The sequence below is a fragment of the Eretmochelys imbricata genome, chromosome 2 (assembly GCF_965152235.1).
Source record: "Eretmochelys imbricata isolate rEreImb1 chromosome 2, rEreImb1.hap1, whole genome shotgun sequence".
Lineage (NCBI taxonomy): Eukaryota > Metazoa > Chordata > Testudines > Cheloniidae > Eretmochelys > Eretmochelys imbricata.
In genome coordinates, this window is record NC_135573.1 from 268,104,024 (window position 1) to 268,123,862 (window position 19,839).

Sequence of the window (19,839 nt, forward strand, 5' to 3'; positions counted from 1 at the left end):
GTGGGAAACAAATGAGATTCAGAACATCATTGCACAGGTAATAAGGTAGCGACAGACAGACTGGAGCTGTGAGGATAACTGTTAATGGATACTTCAGCTCAACTCTCTTGCCTCTGTTTTCTGTCAGTGAATTGTGTGCAAACAGACTGATTTTCTTTCATTTTTATTCAGAATTATTCACTGAATATTTCCTCCAAATAATATTTTATCTGTAGTTTCCTCTTTTTGTACAAGTAGCTCATTGAAACAATTCAATATTCAAAATTTCACTTTCACAGAACACATGAGTAACATGGTATTGTTACCCCTTTTTAGCCTGAGCCATTAGCCAATATGTGAGGCCATGCGGGTCCTTTCTAGTTGGAGGAGAAACTGCTAAGATTGTGGAACTGGATCCCCCCACTTAAACATCTCCCCACATGACCTTACATCACAGAGTTTTTGTCAGAGGCTGCTCTCACATTTTCTCTAGCAAAGTTATGAACTCTTTCTATTCTGGGTTGTAGGAGTAGGGTTTCTACATAGTCCAGATGGTTCAAATCCCTCTGTTCCTCTTCAAGGACTCCATTCTAGAGGTTTGCTGCTCAAACATGAGGAGTTCTGGGGTACACTTCAAACTCTCATAGCCTGCTGTTCTATCAGCCATCACAAGGAATGGGACATGCTGGTCTCCATCCATTTGGTGTGTTGTTCAACAGTAGCCAGCTGAGCCCACAGCATCCTATTGAACCTTCCCCACCCACCTCCAAAAGACTGTGTGTGTGCTGGGGTGGGGTGAATTGGGAATCCTTAGACTCTCACAAACCTGCTGAAACACTTTGGAGTCACAGTTTCTCCTTTGATCCATGCAGCGGCAGATTAGTCAGTGGGCCCCTGGGCCCCATCCAATTAGGGGACCCCGGAAAACTGGGCACCCCACCCCCAGCAGACAAGTGCTGGGGCAGGTCAGGGGAAGTCTTCGCACCCTGCCCCTACTCCCTGGAAGCAGTGCCAGACGGAGTGGGGGAAGCCCATGTGCCCCAACCCCGCTCTGCTCCCTGGCAGGAGCGCTGGGCAGCCAGGGTGGGGCAGGGGAAGCCCCTGCTCCCCGACTCCGCTATGCTCCCTGGCAGAAGCTCCAGGCAGCAGGGGATGCCCCAACACCGGGACCCCGGCTGCAGCCATAAGACCGGAGGAGCTCTAGCTCCCTGTTTTTGCCTCAGGGCTGGGGAAGCTGTCACTCTCTGCTGCGGCCCCAGGGAGCAAACGGGGGGCTGCAGTGTGGGGGTGCAGAATGGGGCGGGGCCATGGGTAGAACAAGGGTGGGGCCGTCGGGGAAGGGAGAGAACGGTGTGAGGCCCTGGGCAGGGCCACAGGCGGAAGGGGCGGAATCAGGGTGGGACTGTGGGCAGAAGTTGTGGGGAGGGGGCCCCCCGCTTACTCTGGCCAAGGGCCCCACGGAACCTTAATCTGCCTCTAGTTTCCTGTGCAACTCACTTGGGACCCCAGATCTGGTGAAGAATTCATTCACTAGAACCCCTGCTACTGTCACAGCAGGTCTGGATTGCATATCGGATAAGGCTCAGGCCATTTCGTGAAGTATCCATCGCTACCAGTAAATACTGATTGCCGGCGTCTGTGTCAGGCAGAGGCCCCAGCACACGGACAGCAATGCACTCCCTTGGTGCTCGAGATACTGCTGCAAAGGGCCCTCCCTGTGTTAGGGGCGGCTGCTGTAAGACTTGCGGACTGATAGACCCACCCCATTTGTGAGCCTAATGATGAGAAATTGGGGTGGCCAACCTGAGCCTGAGGAGGAGCCAGAATTTACCAATGTACTTTGCCAAAGAGCCACAGTAACACGTCAGCAGCCCCCCCATCCGCTCCCCCCCCAGCGCCTCCCACACACCAGCAGCCCCTTGGATCAGCGCCTCCCCCTCCCTCCCGATCAGCTGTTTCATGGCGTGCGGGAGGCTCTGGGAGGGAAGCGGGGAGCAGCGAGGGCACGGCAGGCTCAAGGGAGCGGGTGGGAAGGGGTCGAGTGGGGGCAGGGCCTGTGGCAGAGACGGGGTCGAGCAGTGAGCACCCCCCGGCACACTGGAAAGTTGGTGCCTGTCGCTCCAGCCCCAGAGTCGGTGCCTGTACAAGGAGCCGCATCTTGACTTCTGAAGAGCAGCACGTGGCTCCGGAGCCCCAGGTTGGCCACCCCGCTATACAATGTTCTAAACAGATGTAACAAGAAATGATGATGGGGAAAAGGTACGAAAAAGGGAGACAGAAAGACACATTAGCCCAAACGAAAAGGTCTCCTGCTAGAGATTCATAGATTCCAAGGCCAGAAGGGGCCATTGTGATCATCTAATCTGATCCCCTTCTGACAGGTAGAGGGCTGGGTTTACCGGTGATGTCCCCTAGTGGTTAGGTCACTGGGCCTCCACTCCCCACAAACCTCATCCTCAACAACAACTCTTGCTGACATACCCTCTCGTTGGGTCACCAATTCAGGCCCCTTTCTGGAGTTACAGATTTCAAAGAAATATACAGAGTCCCAAGGCCCTACTTGTGGTGAGGATGTAAGTCCACCTCCTGACCCCCTTTAGGTGGCTCATCCTTGCCTCGGGACTCTGAATGTCTCTACTCTCTCCTTACTTCTGGGAGGGCATAAACCTCCCTTCCCTGCGACAAGGACCTGGGCCCTCTCTCTCCAACGGGCTCCAACCCAGGGCCCTATGAGAGGCAACAGTATCAAGCACCCTGGAGCACCTCAAGGGTGCCTCCTTGGGCCACTTCCTACCATTCACCTCCCCCAAAAGACTCAAAGTTCAACATAGAGAGGAGAAATCCAGCTGGGCTCAGCTGGTAGCCTCTTCCTGAGAGCGAAGGCTTCTGCAATTCCCTCATTCAGGAGCTCTCAGGATAGGTCTGTCCACTTCTGAGCTGTCTGGCTCCCTTTTAAGCTCCTCCTCCAGCAGGAGCAGGCTGTACAGGTGGCGGGGGCAGAGTCACGTGCACCCAGAACTTCTCCTTAACTCCTTCAGTTCCAGAGTGGAACTATATACCCCATCACACCACTGTATAACACAGGCCATGGAATCCTCCCAAAATGATTCCTATCACAGATCTTTTAGAAAAACATCCAGCCTTGATTTAAAAATTACCAGTGATGGAGAATCCACCGTAACCCTTGGTAAATTGTTCCAATGGTTAATTACGCTCACCATTAAAAACTTATGCCTTATTTCCAGTCTGAATATGTCAAGCTTCAACTTCCAGCCATTGGATTGTGTTAGACCTTTCTCTGCTAGACTGAAGACCCCATAATTCAATATTGGTTCCCCATGTAGGTATTTATCGACTCTAATCAAGTCACCCCTTAACCTTCTCTTTGTTAAGCTAAATAGACAGAGCTCCGTGAGCTTACCACTATAAAGGCATGTTCTGTAATCCTTTAATTATTCTCATGGCTCTTCTCTGAACCCTTTTCCATTTATCAACATATGGGCATCAGAACTGGACACAGTATTTTTAGCAGTGATTGCACCAGAGCCAAATCCACAGGTAAAATAACCTCTCTGCTCCTACTCAAGATTCCCCTGTTTATGTATCCTAGGTTCTAATTAGAAAATTTGGCTATAGTGTCACACTGAGAATCAATCATGTTCAACTGATTATCCACCAGGACCCACAAATCTTTTTTTTTCCAAGAGAACACTGTTTCCAAGGATAGAGTCCCCCACCCTGTAACTACAGCTTACCTTCTTTGTTCCTAGAGGTATACATTTGTATGACAGGGTGCTGGCTAGGAAACTCTGAGCCAGCCTTCTGTCACGCCAGCTCCAACCAGGAAACGGGAATTGGAGCTGCCTGAGTAAGCCCAGCCCTAAATGGCAAATAGAGAACAGCTGTCAGCCTCATTAGCCAGGGGCTACATAAAGGCTGGCAGGAAGGAAGCCAAGGGGGAGGAAAGGGAGTAGCCAAGGAGTTAGAGGCCATGTGCCTCATGGCTGCAGAAGTTAGCAGTCCCTGAGGCTATGAGCCTGATGCTGTTGGTAGCTACAAGTCGGTGGGAAGTTGTACTGTAAATAAATAGCACAGGTGATTTCACCACAGCAGAGGTCTCTGGCTGGTTTGTGGGTGCAGAAGTGGCAGAAGACAAAGGGGCCTGCCTGTGGCCTGTTACATGTGGGGCCTTGTCCAGGATCCTGAGCCAATGGATGTGGTTGGCAGCCTGGAGATGGAGGAGGCCCTGCAGTGGCTCATCAAATAGCAGGAGCAGATGCACAAGGCACTGCAAGGCTTCCAGCAGTCCCCCAGGCAGAGCCAGGCCTTGCTAACCTGGCAGGCAGAACAACTAAAAAGCCTACAGGACTTTATAAGAGAGCAGGCCAGCGTAAAGCAGCATCTCCCAATTAATGGTGAGTCCTGTGGTAGGGGATGGCATTTGGCTGCTGGGCTTGGGACTCTGTAAAATGGGACCTGCAGTTGATCTGGATGCCTACCTTGGTATGTTTGAGTGGGTAGCCATGGGCACTGGATGGGATAGGGCAACCTGGGCCCCATGGCTGGCTCCCTACCTAGCAGGAGAAGCTCAAGCAGCCTATGTGGCCTTGAGTGGGGAACAGACCTGGCATTATGAGACAGTGAGGGTGGCCATCCTAGACCGGATGGGCCTGTTGGCAGAGAAATACAGCCAAAAATTCCCATCAGCCCAATGGACAGGGGCTATGCAGCCTGGTGCATTCTCCCAGAGACTGAGGGACTGGGCCACCCACAGGCTAAGGCACAAGATGCAAACAGTGGGGGTGATAATAGATGCCCTAGTCCTAGAACAATTCCTACAGGGCCTCCCCAAGAAGCCTTCTGTGGGGTTTCCCCCCCCACACCAAAGATAGTACTTTGTCCCATCTTGAGAGTACAAATCTAACCTCTCCCCTCTGGGCCACTGTGGGTTACAAATGATGTTATAGCTATCTAGTCTTAGCCAAAGTTCTCTGGCCAATTCTACTCCCAGGTGGCTGATTTCCTTAGTGTTCTGTGACTCTTTGATTTTCTTCTTTAAATGATTTTTCAGCTCCATAAGTCCTTGCGGCAGCTCATCTCCCTTACCAAGCAGGACAGGGCCTTCCTGGTCTTCCAATTTTTGTGGGAAACTTTCTTATTCATGACAGTCAGGTTGCAGGTCACCTCATCAATTTGCCTTGGCAACCCAGAGGTAGTTGTATAAAGGGGATTCACGTTCTTCCCGGAACGCTTTGTAACTGCTTTCCCAACCAAGATTCTCTCCATCCTTTCTGGGAAGCTTCAAGATGTAGCTCTATTTTTCTGTGAAGTCTGGCACATTTGTTTTTGGTCTTGTTTTAATTTATTTTATTAGGCCTACAGCTCTCCAGCTTTAGGTCTTTCTTTAAGTTTTATTTTAATTTCTTTTGCAAAGCTCTTGTTTTAAGTTCTTTTGGACATCTGTAACTTTTGTCAGCACGTCTCTTATTTGTTCCATCTTGATTCAACAGGAATACCAGCTCACAATTTCTCTCCTTGAAAACTGGCTCCCACTCATGACATCAATGTTACTCCTTTTTAGCCCAAGGTATAGCCAATATTCAAGACCTTGTGGGTTGTTTCCAGTAGAAGGAGAAATTGATGATAGATTCAAGTCTTTGGTTGAAGCAATCCTCTTTATTTACAAAGAAGGCACACAAAGTCTGATTCCGTGAACACAGTAGGAATTAAACAGGAGGCAGTTTCTTTGCTCTCAATTCCAAGCCACTTTCTAGCCAGCATGCTATCAAAAAACAAAAGAACAACAACAAAACCAACAACTACTCTCTCAAGACCATGTTACATGATGCCTGACTAGTTGTCTTCTAATTTTCTGCTTGTTTTTTTGCCTCCCTCTGGCTGCTTGAGACCCACACACATGTAAACAGAGCTGCAACCAATCAAACCCCTGAACTTGCATTCAGTCTAGTCTCTGGGCCATGTTTTCCGCTCCCTTGGCTTCCAGAGCAAGACAGGCCTTGTGGGTGGAGAGGGCAAATGTTTTTAGTGTGTAGTCCCCCTTTCTGAAATTAAATGCTACCATGTTGGGCTGCTGTGGTGTTTTCCCCACTGTAGGGCGGTTAAATTTAATTATATTATGGTCACTATTACCAAGCGGTCCAGCTGTATTCACCTCTTGGACCATGTCTCAGGCACATGAGTAACTTGACATTTGTGGTCATTCTCTAGTTTGCCTGTCAGGTGCCTGAGACCCAGATCTTTGGAGTCCTTCTCTCTGGAGCCTCCAAAGTAATAGGGGTTACACATCGAATTCAGAGTTCCTCATTCTTTATCAGAAATGGAAGCATCCAGAATGGGAGGCAGCTGCTGATAATATTAGGAAGGTGTCAAAGGTTTTTCTTTGTGAGGTAGGAGGAAATTTCCTTACACTTTTCAAAAGTAAAATCATTTATGTCTGTCCTTGGGGAAGTTGGGTGTGCTGCAAAGTGGGACACAGAGGAGGCAACAGACAGTAGAAGTTGCAGCTGTAACAGGTCAGCGGGAAGGCTGGGCAGTAGGACATGGTTGGGGGGAGGTATGCAGCTGAGAGGTGGAGAAACAGAGGAGTCATGTGGAAGTTATTCTAATGGTGGGAAAGCAGAGGAGAGTCACAGTTGGACAGTGGCTACATCTATTTTGCTATTTATTCCTATGCTAGCTAGCTGTCTGTGCGGTATCTGTACTCTACTTACCGTTGTAAATATAGACATCCAATGAGGCAAGTGGGAGAAGAGAGAAAATGTTTGTCTTGACCCTCCACATAAAACCTAGGTCACTGCAAGGTTTTAGAAACTTAAAATTTGACCCCTGATCACTTTTACAGGAGTCTCTCCCTGACTTGCCAGCACTCAGCCACCCTTGGAAATATGGAATCATGGATATTACATCTGTGAAAAGACGGAAATCTATTTCCATAACAAAACAAAACTAGCCAAACCCAAACAGCAGACAAGAGGAGTAAGGCAGACCCACAGCCATGGTTAATTGTCCAGCTTGTTGGGTGCTTAGAACTCGTAGTCACAACATGATCTCCACCGAACTACACTTCATTCATTAATCTGATTAGACACAGGTCCGGTTTACACAACAAAGTTCAGTTGACATAAAGCAGTTTGTCGACCTAATTATGTCAGTGTCTACACCAGGGATTGGCAACCTTTGGCATGTGGCCTGTCAGGGAAACCCGCTGGCGGGCCGGGATGGTTTGTTTACCTGCAGCGTCCAGAGGTTTGGCCACTCGCAGCTCCTACTGCCCTCGGTTCGCCGTTCCAGGCCAATAGGGGCTGCGGGAAGCGGCAGCCAGCACATCCCTAGGCCCGCGCTCCCTCCCTGACTCCTGCACCCACCACACATAACCAGCCGCCCACCACATCCCATGCCCTGATTCCTGCAACCCCCCCATATTCCCATCTGCACCCCTTGCACCAAACGGAAACTGCTCCAGGTAAGAGCTCCACAACCAACTCCCTGCCCGAGCCCTGAGCCCCTTCCTGCACCCTAACTCCTGGTCAGACCCTGCATACCAACCCCCAGCCCGCTCCTGCACCCCCAGCCCTGGGCACCCTCCCACACCATAAGTCCCTAACTCCCTCCCAGACCCCACATCCCAAGCCTGAGCCTCTTCCCGCATCCTAACTCCTGACCAGATCCCGCACCCCAATGTTTTTTTACATTTTTTTTATAAAGCGCTCTTATCCAAAGCGCTTTACAATAGTTAGCTAACGGTACAAACAATATTTGGAAAGATCATTAAGTGGTCCGCCGAGACCGTCAAAAATTTTCAAGTGGTCTGTAGAAAAATAAGTTAGACTACAAAAAGAATCAAGGTACCTCACTTTATTTTCATTTACTTCCTATTACTTATAGGAGGAGGATGAAGAAAAAAAGAATGAAAAATGGTGGTTGGGGGGAGGTAAGAGAGAATGTTCTTTTTCTTCGTGGGATCCCAAGGGGGGGGCGCCCAAAAATGAAGCTGAGCACAGGGTCCCACTAACTCTAAATCTGTCACTGGACTGGTAAAACAAATAATAGCTGCCCAATTTGAACCCATTACTCTTCAGCCCAGAGTGCCCCACTTTCTCGAGGGTATATCATTTCGAGTGTATTCCCCTTTCGTAAACTAAGTTACATGTTTAAAAACATGATAAATCAACTCCAAATAAACAACACCGTATGGACCTGCACTACGGTGAATCTATGGAAATTAAGACTGTCAGAGCCAGCTTTTCCCCTTTCTCTTATAGAGAGATCAGGAGTGCCTTTTTTCCCTTCAGACCTCCTAGCTTTGGGACTTACATAAGGGATATGGGGAATGGGACTGGTGGAGGGGGCAACCTTAACACCAGATTTGTTTGTTTTGCAAAATTGCAGTCGGGCCATTTAACTCTCCCAGTTAGGAAGGGTGCATTGATCATCAAGCCACAATTGTAACTCAATATTAAATATGTTTGTCTGGTGACTATCACTTACAGCGGACGTGTAGCCTGGAGCTGAGACCATCATGCACATTTCCTGCCAAGATCAGTTCAAGAAACTTTCAGTTACCCCCGCAAACAATATTATAAATCAGTCTCTGCTGTACCTTTTAATCATTACTGGATTAAGTTTAGAAGTGTGAGCAACAAGGGTGATGTCGTGGTGGGAGTCTGCTATAGACCACCGGACCAGGGGGATGAGGTGGACGAGGCTTTCTTCAGGCAACTAACAGAAGTTACTAGATCACAGGCCCTGGTTCTCATGGGGGACTTCAATCACCCTGATATCTGCTGGGAGAGCAATACAGCGGTGCACAGACAATCCAGGAAGTTTTTGGAAAGTGTAGGGGTCAATTTCCTGGTGCAAGTGCTGGAGGAACCAACTAGGGGCAGAGCTCTTCTTGACCTGCTGCTCACAAACAGGGAAGAATTAGTAGGGGAAGCAAAAGTGGATGGGAACCTGGGAGGCAGCGACCATGAGATGGTCGAGTCAGGATCCTGACACAGGGAAGAAAGGAGAGCAGCAGAATACAGACCCTGGACTTCAGAAAAGCAGACTTTGACTCCCTCAGGGAACTGATGGGCAGGATCCCCTGGGAGAATAACATGGAGGGGAAAGGAGTCCAGGAGAGCTGGTTGTATTTTAAAGAATCCTTACTGAGGTTACAGGGACAAACCATCCCGATATGTAGTAAGAATAGTAAATACGGCAGGCGACCAGCTTGGCTTCACAGTGAAATCCTTGCTGATCTTAAACACAAAAAAGAAGCTTACAAGAAGTGGAAGACTGGACAAATGACCAGGGAAGAGTATAAAAATATTGCTCGGGCATGCAGGAGTGAAATCAGGAAGGCCAAATCACATTTGGAATTGCAGCTAGCAAGAGATGTTAAGAATAACAAGAAGGGTTTCTACAGGTATGTTAGCAACAAGAAGAAGGTAAGGGAAAGTGTGGGCCCCTTACTGAATAGAGGAGGCAAACTAGTGACAAAGGATGTGGAAAAAGCTAATGTACTCAGTGCTTTTTTCGCCTCTGTCTTCACGGACAAGGTCAGCTCCCAGACTACTGCACTGGGCAGCACAGCATGGGGAGGAGATGACAAATCCTCTGTGGAGAAAGAAGTGGTTCAGGACTATTTAGAAAAGCTGGACGAGCATAAGTCCATGGGGCCGGATGCACTGCATCCGAGAGTGCTAAAGGAGTTGGCGGATGTGATTGCAGAGCCGTTGGCCATTATCTTTGAAAACTCATGGCGACTGGGGGAGGTCCCGGATGACTGGAAGAAGGCTAATGTAGTGCCCATCTTTTAAAAAGGGAAGAAGGAGGATCCGGGGAATTACAGGGCAGTCAGCCTCACACCAGTCCCTGGAAAAATCATGGAGCAGGTCCTCAAGGAATCAATTGTGAAGCACTTAGAGGAGAGGAAAGTGATCAGGAATAGTCAGCATGGATTCACCAAGGGCAAGTCATGCCTGACTAACCTAATTGCCTTCTATGACGAGATAACTGGCTCTGTGGATGAGGGGAAAGCAGTGGACATGTTTTTCCTTGACTTTAGCAAAGCTTTTGACACGGTCGCCCACAGTATTCTTGTCAGCAAGTTAAAGAAGTATGGGCTGGATGAATGGACTATAAGGTGGATAGAAAGCTGGCTAGATTGTCGGGCTCAATGGGTAGTGATCAATGGCTCCATGTCTAGTTGGCAGCCAGTATCAAGTGGAGTGCCCCAAAGGTCGGTCCTCAGGCTGGTTTTGTTCAATATCTTCATTAATGATCTGGAGGATGGTGTGGATTGCACCCTCAGCAAGTTTGCAGATGACACTAAAGTGGGAGGAGAGGTAGATACGCTGGAGGGTAGGGATAGGATACAGAGGGACGTAGGCAAATGAGTGGATTGGGCAAAAGAAACCTGATGAGGTTCAATAAGGACAAGCGCAGAGTCCTGCACTTAGGACAGAAGAATCCCATGCACCGCTACAGACTAGCTGAGCAGCAGTTCTTCAGAAAAGGACCTAGGGGTTACAGTGGACAAGAAGCTGGATGTGAGTCAACAGAGTGCCGTTGTTGCCAAGAAGGCCAATGGCATTTTGGGCTGTATAGGTAGGGGCATTGCCAGCAGATCGAGGGACGTGATCGTTCCCCTCTATTCGACATTGGTGAGGCCTCACCTGGTGGACTGTGTCCAGTTTTGGGTCCCACAGTACAAGAAGGATGTGGAAAAATTGGAAAACATCCAGCGGAGGGCAACAAAAATGATTAGGGGACTGGAACACATGACTTATGAGGAGAGGCTGAGAGAACTGGGATTGTTCAGTCTGTGGAAGAGAAGAATGAGGGGGGATTTGATAGCTGCTTTCAACTACCTGAAAGGGGGTTCCAAAGAGGATGGATCTTGACTGTTCTCAGTGGTAGCAGATGACAGAATGAGGAGTAATGGTCTCAAGTTGCAGTGGGGGAGGTTTAGGTTGGATGTTAGGAAAAACTTTTTCACTAGGAGGGTGGTGAAACACTGGAATGCGTTACCTAGGGAGGTAGGGAGGAAGGTGCTCCTTCCTTTGAGGTTTTTAAGGTCAGGCTTGACAAAGTCCTGGCTGGGATGATTTAGTTGGGGATTGGTCCAGCTTTGAGAAGGGGGTTGGACTAGATGACCTCCTGAGGTCCCTTCCAAACCTGATATTCTATGATTCACACTTCTGTAAGGCATGTGGTTTATTCCCCCATCACATTCTGATAAAAAAGAATTAATACAATATCAACGTAGCTCACACAAAATAAAACAAAAATGGTTAACCAATATAGCCCTAAAAGTAATTGTAAATAGGGGATCATTCTTGTGTGGGAGTGTTTCTCATGGGGTCCCACAGGGATCTATTCTTGGCCCAGTGCTGTTCAATATTTTTATCAATGATATGGAAAATATATAAAATCATTGCTGGTAAAGTTTGTAGATGACACAAACATTGGTGGAGTGGTAAATAACAATGGGGCTAGATCAGTTATAGAGCATTATAACAATATACTTTTTAACACAGCCAAATGCAAGGTCATACAGGTAGGAAGAAAGAATGTGTAGGTCACACTTACAAGACAGGGGAGTGCACCCTGGAATGCAGTGACACAGAAAAGGATTTAGGGATTACAATGTACAACCTGTTTCACATGAGCTCCCAGAGCAATGCTGTAGCTAAGAGGGTTAACACAACTCTTGGATGTACAAGCAGCAAAATATCAAGTAGGAGTAGGGAGGTGATATCACCTGTATACAACATTAGTGAGACCATTACTAGAACACTGCGTCCAGCTCCTATGTCCACACTTCAAACATTATGTTGACAAATTGGAGAGGGTTTGGAGAAGAATGAGGTCTGGGAAACCTGCCTTATAGTGAATAACTTAAGAAGCTCAGTCTATTTCTTTGATCCAAGAGAAAGCTGATCACAGTCTATAAGTACCTATATCTAGCAGATTAAAGCATAAAAAGATTCACTCGTTGGAAGCTGAAGCCAAAGTCAAACTCGAAATAAGGCACGTATTTTTTAACAGCGAGAGTAATTAACTGTTGGAGCAACTTCATGTGGGAGGGCTTTCCCTTTACCCTCCCCCCTGGTTCTTGTCACACAGACAGAAAGCAAAGACCAGAAGTCCGAAGTGCAGTGCTATGCAATGTTTATAGGGGGTTGCCATAAATATAAAGGGAGGGGTAAACACCTTTAAAATCCCTCCTGGACAGAGGAAAACCCTTTCACCTGTAAAGGGTTAAGAAGCTAGGATAACCTCACTGGCACCTGACCACAATGACCAATGAGGAGACAAGATACTTTCAAAGCTGGAGAGGGGGAGACAAAGCTGGGTCTGTCTGTGTGATGCTTTTGCTGGAGACAGAACAGAAATAGAGTCTTAGAACTTAGTAAGTAATCTAGCTAGATATGCGTTAGATTCTGTTTGTTTAAATGGCTGAGAAAATAAGCTGTGCTGAATGGAATGGATATTCCTGTCTTTGTGTCTTTTTGTAACTTAAGGTTTTGCCTAGAGGGATTCTCTATGTTTTTAATCTAATTACCCTGTAAGGTATTCACCATCCTGATTTTACAGAGGTGATTCTTTTTACTTTTTCTTCTATTAAAATTCTTCTTTTAAGAAACTGAATGCTTTTTCATGGTTCTTAAGATCCAAGGGGTTGGATCTCCGGTCCCCTATGCAAATTGGTGAGGATTTTTATCAAACCTTCCCCAGGAAAGGGGGGGTAATGTTTGGGAGGATATTTTGGGGGGAAAGACGTTTCCAAACGGACTCCTTCCTAATAAAATAAAGCCAGTTAGACATTTGGTGGTGGCAGCAAAAGTCCAAGGGCAAAAGGTAAAATAGTTTGTACCTTGTGTTAGAGAGCTTATTCCTTCACTCTCCCACTTCCCTGGTCCTTCTCGCATGAACAGAGAGCAACAATACCCGAAGTCCAAAGGTGCAAACAATTCGATGTTTATTGGGGTGAACTTCCAGCAAGCTTAAATACAAGTTCCTTTTTCCTTATTTTCGAATCCCAACTTACTTCCTGTTTGCCCCTAATTTATATAGTAATATTCTTAGCTATACCTTAACCAATCATTCTACTGAAATTTAACTAACCAATCCTAACATATTGTAACATGATTAGCTAACCAATTATATCCCACCACAATAATTAGATTACACCCAGCAAAATTAATTATACAGCAGACAGAAACAATCATAGAATATCAATCACAGAACCAGACAGAGATTATACAGACAAACAATAGCAAAGTGGGAACTATAATGACAAAACAATACAGAAGTGAGGATTTCCCATCCCAGCTATGGATAAGTGAGTTCTTGCCAGACAGGATGCTATCAAAGTAAGTTTCCTTTTACATCTTCTAGGCACTTCCCTTTCTCTGGAGGTGATAGGCACTATCAGGACAGGATTGTATCCTAACAGCCCAATAGCACCTTATTTCAATGTGACTAGTTTGGGATGTGAGGAGGTGACCGGTCGCTTCCCAGCTTATGGCTGCCTCTGCTGCTTAGCCAAAGGTCTTAGCCTAAGAACAGGGCCTCAGACTGTCACAGTAAGAGAAGGACCTTACACTGGCAGACAGTGATTTTGATTCTTTCTTTTATACCTCTAACTAGCCAAGTGATAAGAATACGCCTAATTCTTAAAGTACAGGCCTTTGCAGACAGGGCTGAATATCTATATCCTAACACTCCCTGTAAAACTCCACAACATTTTTGTCCTTTACATTTCTCCTTAAACCCACCTATGCCATGGTGCCTACAAAACACATGACAATGGTGAGGCAGCTGATGTGCTGTAGTCAGGGATAACAGTCTCACAATTATCTTGTGCTCCTTCCATCTGTTTCTTGTATTCATTTGTAGTCTCTGTTTTAAATTTAGAGTGTAAGCTCTTTGTGTCAAGAAGTGTCTTTTGGTCATGTTCTCCACCTCGTTGGTGAAGTGGTTCCTGGAGGTGGGGACCATCTGCTGTGACTTCTTCTCACCACTTCAGACTCTTGTATACCCCTCATACCCATAGTACCATTGGCCAGAATCTGTGGGCTGGAGGAAGAACGAACGGTTCTCTACCATATATTTTTACATTTCAGTGGGTGCGTTGAATTTTAAATGTTCATAAATATAAAGGGAAAAATCAGTCATGAGGCAAACTTCTGCAAACACACTCAGTCCTGACCTCCACCCCCACTCTCCACACACACAGATCTTAAGCCCTTCAAACACAACTTGAAACCTTCCTTCCTGCTATCCCAGGCTTGGTGTGTGCTTGAATGGAGAATGATAGATTTGCCAAATTGTGTTGTGGTTTAATGATGTGGCTGAATAACCATTAATAAGGATAAAACAAGAAAGTGGATTCCACTGATTCATCTAATCTGAATCAGTGTCCCCACTGGTCAAAGGCTCGTGTTCTGACCCATCCTGGGCCTCACAGCTATAGTTATAGGAGTAGAAGTACTACTCAGGGTCTTACTCTGTCAAACTTGTTCCCAGGAGACCCAGATATGCAATCAGAACTGAGACTCATCCTTGTTGGTAAAAGTGGAGCTGGGAGAAGTGCGACAGGAAACTCCATCCTTGGCGAAGAAAAGTTTGTGTCCAAGCTCTGGGCAAAGTCAGTAACTTTGACTTGTGAAAAAGGGCAAAGGAGCTGGAATGGGAGGGAGCTTGTGGTTATTGACACACCTGCCATTTTTGACAGAAAGGTTTGTGATCCAATAACCTCAAGAGAGATTGGTCGCTGTATCGCACTCTCTGCCCCTGGCCCCCACGCTCTGCTGCTGGTGACCCAGCTGGGCCATTACACTGAGGAAGACAAGGACGCAGTGAAGCGAATACAGGAGATTTTTGGAGTTGAAGCCGTGAGGCACACAACTGTCCTGTTCACTTTTAAAGAAGATTTAGGGGTTGACTCACTGCGTGACTACATGAGATACTTAGATAAGAAAGATCTTAAGGGGCTGATTCAGATGCATGGGGACCGATATTGTGCTTTCAATAACAAAACAACTGGAGCAGAACAGGCTGAACAGGTTTCTGAGCTGACTGAAGTGATCCAGGGAATGGTTCAGGAGAATGGGGGCAGGTATATCAGTGAGATCTATTTAACTGAACAAAACAGGAGACGCCCGATGGAAATAAATAAAACAGCCACAGTGAAGGCTGTGAAAGCAGGTGGTACAAAATATAGTGACGTTATTTTGGGCTTCGGGGTTGCTGCAGTTTGTATAGTTATTGTATTTTTCCTGATTTATCTCCCTCATTAACAGCCATTAATAAAGTTTCATTGCAACCTAACTCAACTGCTTCCCAAACCCTGCCTCTCAGCTTCTCCGGCACCTCACTCTTATGCTAGTGCAGCACGTTCATACAAAATACAAGTAATAATGTTAATATTTCTTCCTTATTAACATTACGTATTATAATAATATTGAGTTCTTATATAGAGATTTTCATATGTAGATCTCAAAGTGCTTCACAAAGGAGACTGGTGTCATTCTCCCCATTTTACAGATGGGGAAACTAAGGCTCAGAGAGGTGACGTGATTTGCTCATAGTCACTCCGCAGGTGCGTGGCAGAACTGGGAATAGTCCAGTGGTCCAGCCATGAGGCCTCAATATTAGGTTGCTTTAAAGAGTCTCGATCAAACTTTGCCCTCACTTACCCTGCATTTGCAATAGTTTGAGTCCATTAATTTCAGTGAAGTAATCAGGATTATGGCCATGTAACTGCTCCCAGGTACTCTGGAGTTGCAGTGGGGTAGCTCTATTAATTTCAGTGGAATATTGTGAATTTACAGTTATGCAACAGACTACAATGTAGCCCTCTGACCAGAGGTGTCAAATAACTTCAGTTGTTATGTAAATTTACAGTAGTTCAAACTCTGTGAAATTGAACATTGTAAAGTTCCCACTAAAAATTAAATCTTGAACATTTAGAGGGCCAAATTTAGACCTGTGAGTAGATGGAAACTCCATTGGCTTCAGTTACACAAGGAATTAATGTGGCCCATTCAGTGTACCCTCATTTGATATTTTGAAAGGAAAGAGTGTAAAATCACTAGAGATATGTGTATGAAATATGGTAATATATGGAATTGTTACTTTAAAAAAATAAACTTCAGTTTCTTTCTCAGTTAGAACTGCTACCAAATACAATGGCAATTTCCCCTGAATAGAGAGATCAGCATTTGTCCAGTACCTTGTGTGAACAAATCATGAGAACATTAAAAACTTTTCTAAAGATGAATCCATGTAATAGAACATCTGGCAGTGCTGATTCAGGGAATGCAATTCATTTTTGTGGAGATTTCTGTTTCCAGGCTCTCTGACCACAGTGATTTTTCAGGACTGCGGGGTACATAAATATGCAAACAAAAGGTGTCACTCTGGTTTTGATGCACAGTTCTGCTTCTTTAAGTGTAAAGGGGTCGCCATAGCCTGTCTGCAAGGGCAATGCTGTGAGGCAATTCAAGATGGAGGATGTTCCAGAGACTGAAGCTGGGCTGTTACTCATTCACTAAAGATGAAAGATAACAGAATTTGAGAATAGAAAAGTGAAAACACAAATTGCTAACAAAATGTAGAAGCAGGGAGAAGTCTTCTGTGTTTCATGTACTGCATTTTGGGTAATAACATGAGAGGAATCTGTGACAGGTTAGACCCCTTTGGGATGCCACCTGACGTACCATGGTTTCACTGAGCCTCTCCTGCCCAGCCAGCCTGGATTCCCTCTCTCTGTTTTGCTGAATTAGGCTCTCCGGCCTCTTGCAGCACACACACAGGTAGGGCTACACCCAGCTGCAGACAGACTGTAATCAGCTCTGTGTGAAAGGGCACCAGCAGCACTCACGTGCACACCCCTAATAACACTGTCTTGCCCTGTATAGGAAGATCTGCACAGTGCAAACTCATAAAAATTCACCCTCTCCATCAGTGTGAAGAGAGATATGCACAGCCTCTCCCACCCCCCAATTATAAATTACACAAACTGGGTTTAATAATAAACAAAACAAATTAACTATAAAATGCAGATTTTAAGTGATTATAAGAGACTGCCAACAAAATAAAGCAGATTACCTTAGTAAATAAACAGAAACCACAAACTGATCTTAACACACTAGATAGGTAGGATACAAATTAGCAAATTCTCACCCTGAGTAATTTTTAAGATTTTTAAGGCATAAGTTGCCTTGGCTTTCCCAGGTTTTCATACACAGGCTAAAAATCTTATCCTGGGACCATCACTTCCCCCAGTTCAGTCTTTGTTACCCAGGTGTTTCCAGGTGTGTTGTTGCAGGGAGAATGAGGTCTCCTCATGTTGTCATTGTCCCCCTTTTATATCTTTCCTCCACTTGCTGGAAAGCTCTTTTGCTGTGATCTGGGTCAAACAGTTCCCATTGTGTGGAGCTCTCTCCGAGAGGTTTCTATTCCACACAGTTCCTGGGGTAATCCTTATGTTTTTGCACATTTCCTCAATAAGCCGTAACGTAGCACATTTGAAATATGGAGACATGGTCAATATCCCCAGTTTTAGATACAAAAATAATACATGCATGCAAATTGGATAAACACATTCAGTGGGTCATAACCTTTTCAATGATACCTTACATGAGCCATTTTGCATAAAGTATATCTTAGTTATGCCATATTCATATCATAACCAAATTTCTATGAAAAATATGGGGTGTAACCTGTGTCAGACTCCATGCATGAAAACTGAAACTGGCTCTTTAGCAAAGCAATTATTTACAGGGCTGCTCCTACTGATACTTAGCATTCTAGCCATGTACACACAGACTGACTTCCTGGTGCCACCTCCAAATCCTTCCCTCCTGCAACCTGTACAACTCCATGCATGTTCCCACATCTTTCCTTTTAAAAATGAATTGTTTTTATTATGTCTTTGTGCAAACATTTCATTACTGGAAGGGTCAGAGGTTAATACTACATAGCCAATCCTGGGCAGATGGCCTTTATCACCAGCCCATTGTGGGTGGTTAGGCATTATAGTCCTTCAAGTGTGCCACTCTTCAAACCAGTCTCCCACTTCTTCTTTGTGTTATTGCTGTTGATGGGGGACTTGATTTCACCCTGTTGCCTCCTCCACTCTGTTGGGTGGCACCCTGATAATGCTCTGTATTGTTCATATTCCTGTTACTTGTTACAGTCAAGCTGATGGAGGAGACTCATTCTAACTAAGCAATAATTGGATAAGAGGGAAGGTCCTCTCATGGATCGTAATTGGTTAAAAGACAGGAAACAAAGGGTAGGAATAAATGATCAGTTTTCACAAGGGAGAGAGGTAAATAGCAAGGACCCCCAGGGATCTGAATTGGGACCTATGCTGTTCAACGTATCCATAAATGATCTGGAAAAGGTAGTGAACCGTGAGGTGGCAAAGTTTGCAGATGATACAAAATTACTCAAAATAGGTAAGTCCCAAGCTGACTGCAAAGAATTACAAAGGGATCTCAGAGAACTGGGTGACTGGGCAACAAAATGGCAGTTGAAATTCAGTTTTGCTAAGTGCAAAGTAATGCACATTGGAAAACATGATGGGGTCTAAATTGGCTATTACCACTCAAGAAAGGGATCTTGGAGTCTTCATGGATAGTTCTCTGAAAACATCTGCTCTATGTGCAGCGGCAGTCAAAAAAACTAACTGAACGTTAGGAACCATTTGGAAAGGGATAGATAATCAAACAGAAAATATCATAATGCCACTGTCCCGGAGTCCCCGGGAGATGCTCTGGAACTGCTCCCTATGAAGCCAGTCAGGACTCTGGGGCAGTCTCCTTTCTGGGAGCAGCCTGTCTGCAGGACACACAGCTCACCCGGCTTCCCCCTTCCTGGGTCTGACCTCGGAGCATTCAGCCTCCTCTGCCCCTCCCTGCGCTTCCCACAGCGAGTCCGCCCAGGCGGGGTCTTGGGGAAGCCAGAGGGTCCTGCCCCCCAACTCCGCCGTCAGACGTGACTCTCAGCCAGCCAGTAAAACAGAAGGTTTATTAGACGACAGGAACACGGTCCAACACAGAGCTTGTAGGTTCAGAGAACAGGACCCCTCAGCTGGGTCCATTTTGGGAGGCAGTGAGCCAGACAACCACGTCTGCACTTCACTCCATGTCCCCAGCCAGCCCCAAACTGAAACTCCCTCCAGCCCCTCCTCCTCTGGGCTTTGTCCCTTTCCCGGGCCAGGAGGTCACCTGATTCCTTTGTTCTCCAACCCTTTAGCTCTCACCTTGCAGGGGGGAAGGGCCCAGGCCATCAGTTGCCAGGAAACAGGGTGTTGGCCATTCTCTGTGTCCAGACCCCTGCAGACACCTGCCCTCTAGGGCTCTGCAACGATCACACACCCTTATCCCACCACCTAGATACTTAAGATCTGCATAGGGGAAACTGAGGCACCCCCACAATATTCAGAAGAAACATTAAGAATAGTCCCACTTCGTCACAGCCACTATATAAATGCATGGTTTGCCCACCTGGAGAATACTGTATGCAGTCTGGTCACCCCATCTCAAAAAAGATACGTTAGAATTAGAAAAGGTACAGAGAAGGGCAACAAAATTGATAAAGGATATGGAACAGCTTCTTTATGAGGAGGGATTAAAAAGACTGGGGGATTGCTCATCTTAGAAAAGAGAAGTCTAAGTGGGGAGACATGATAGAGGTCTATACAATCATGACTGGTGTAGAGAAAGGGAATAGGGAAGTGTTTACCCCTTCACATAATACAAGCACCAGATGTCATCCAATTAAATTAATGGACAACAGGTCTGAAACAAACAAAAGGAAGTACTTCTTCACACA

The 19,839-nt window shown here is 46.1% G+C and overlaps 1 protein-coding gene and 1 pseudogene across 2 annotated transcripts in view; one reads left to right on the plus strand and one right to left on the minus strand.

Moving 5' to 3' along the window:
* Positions 1 to 19,839, minus strand: part of LOC144260055 (GTPase IMAP family member 8-like) — a 79,220-nt gene that overhangs the window by 9,281 nt on the left and 50,100 nt on the right. The gene's annotated exons all lie outside the window — the stretch shown is intronic.
* On the plus strand, positions 14,532 to 15,293 carry LOC144261111 (GTPase IMAP family member 2 pseudogene; annotated as a pseudogene).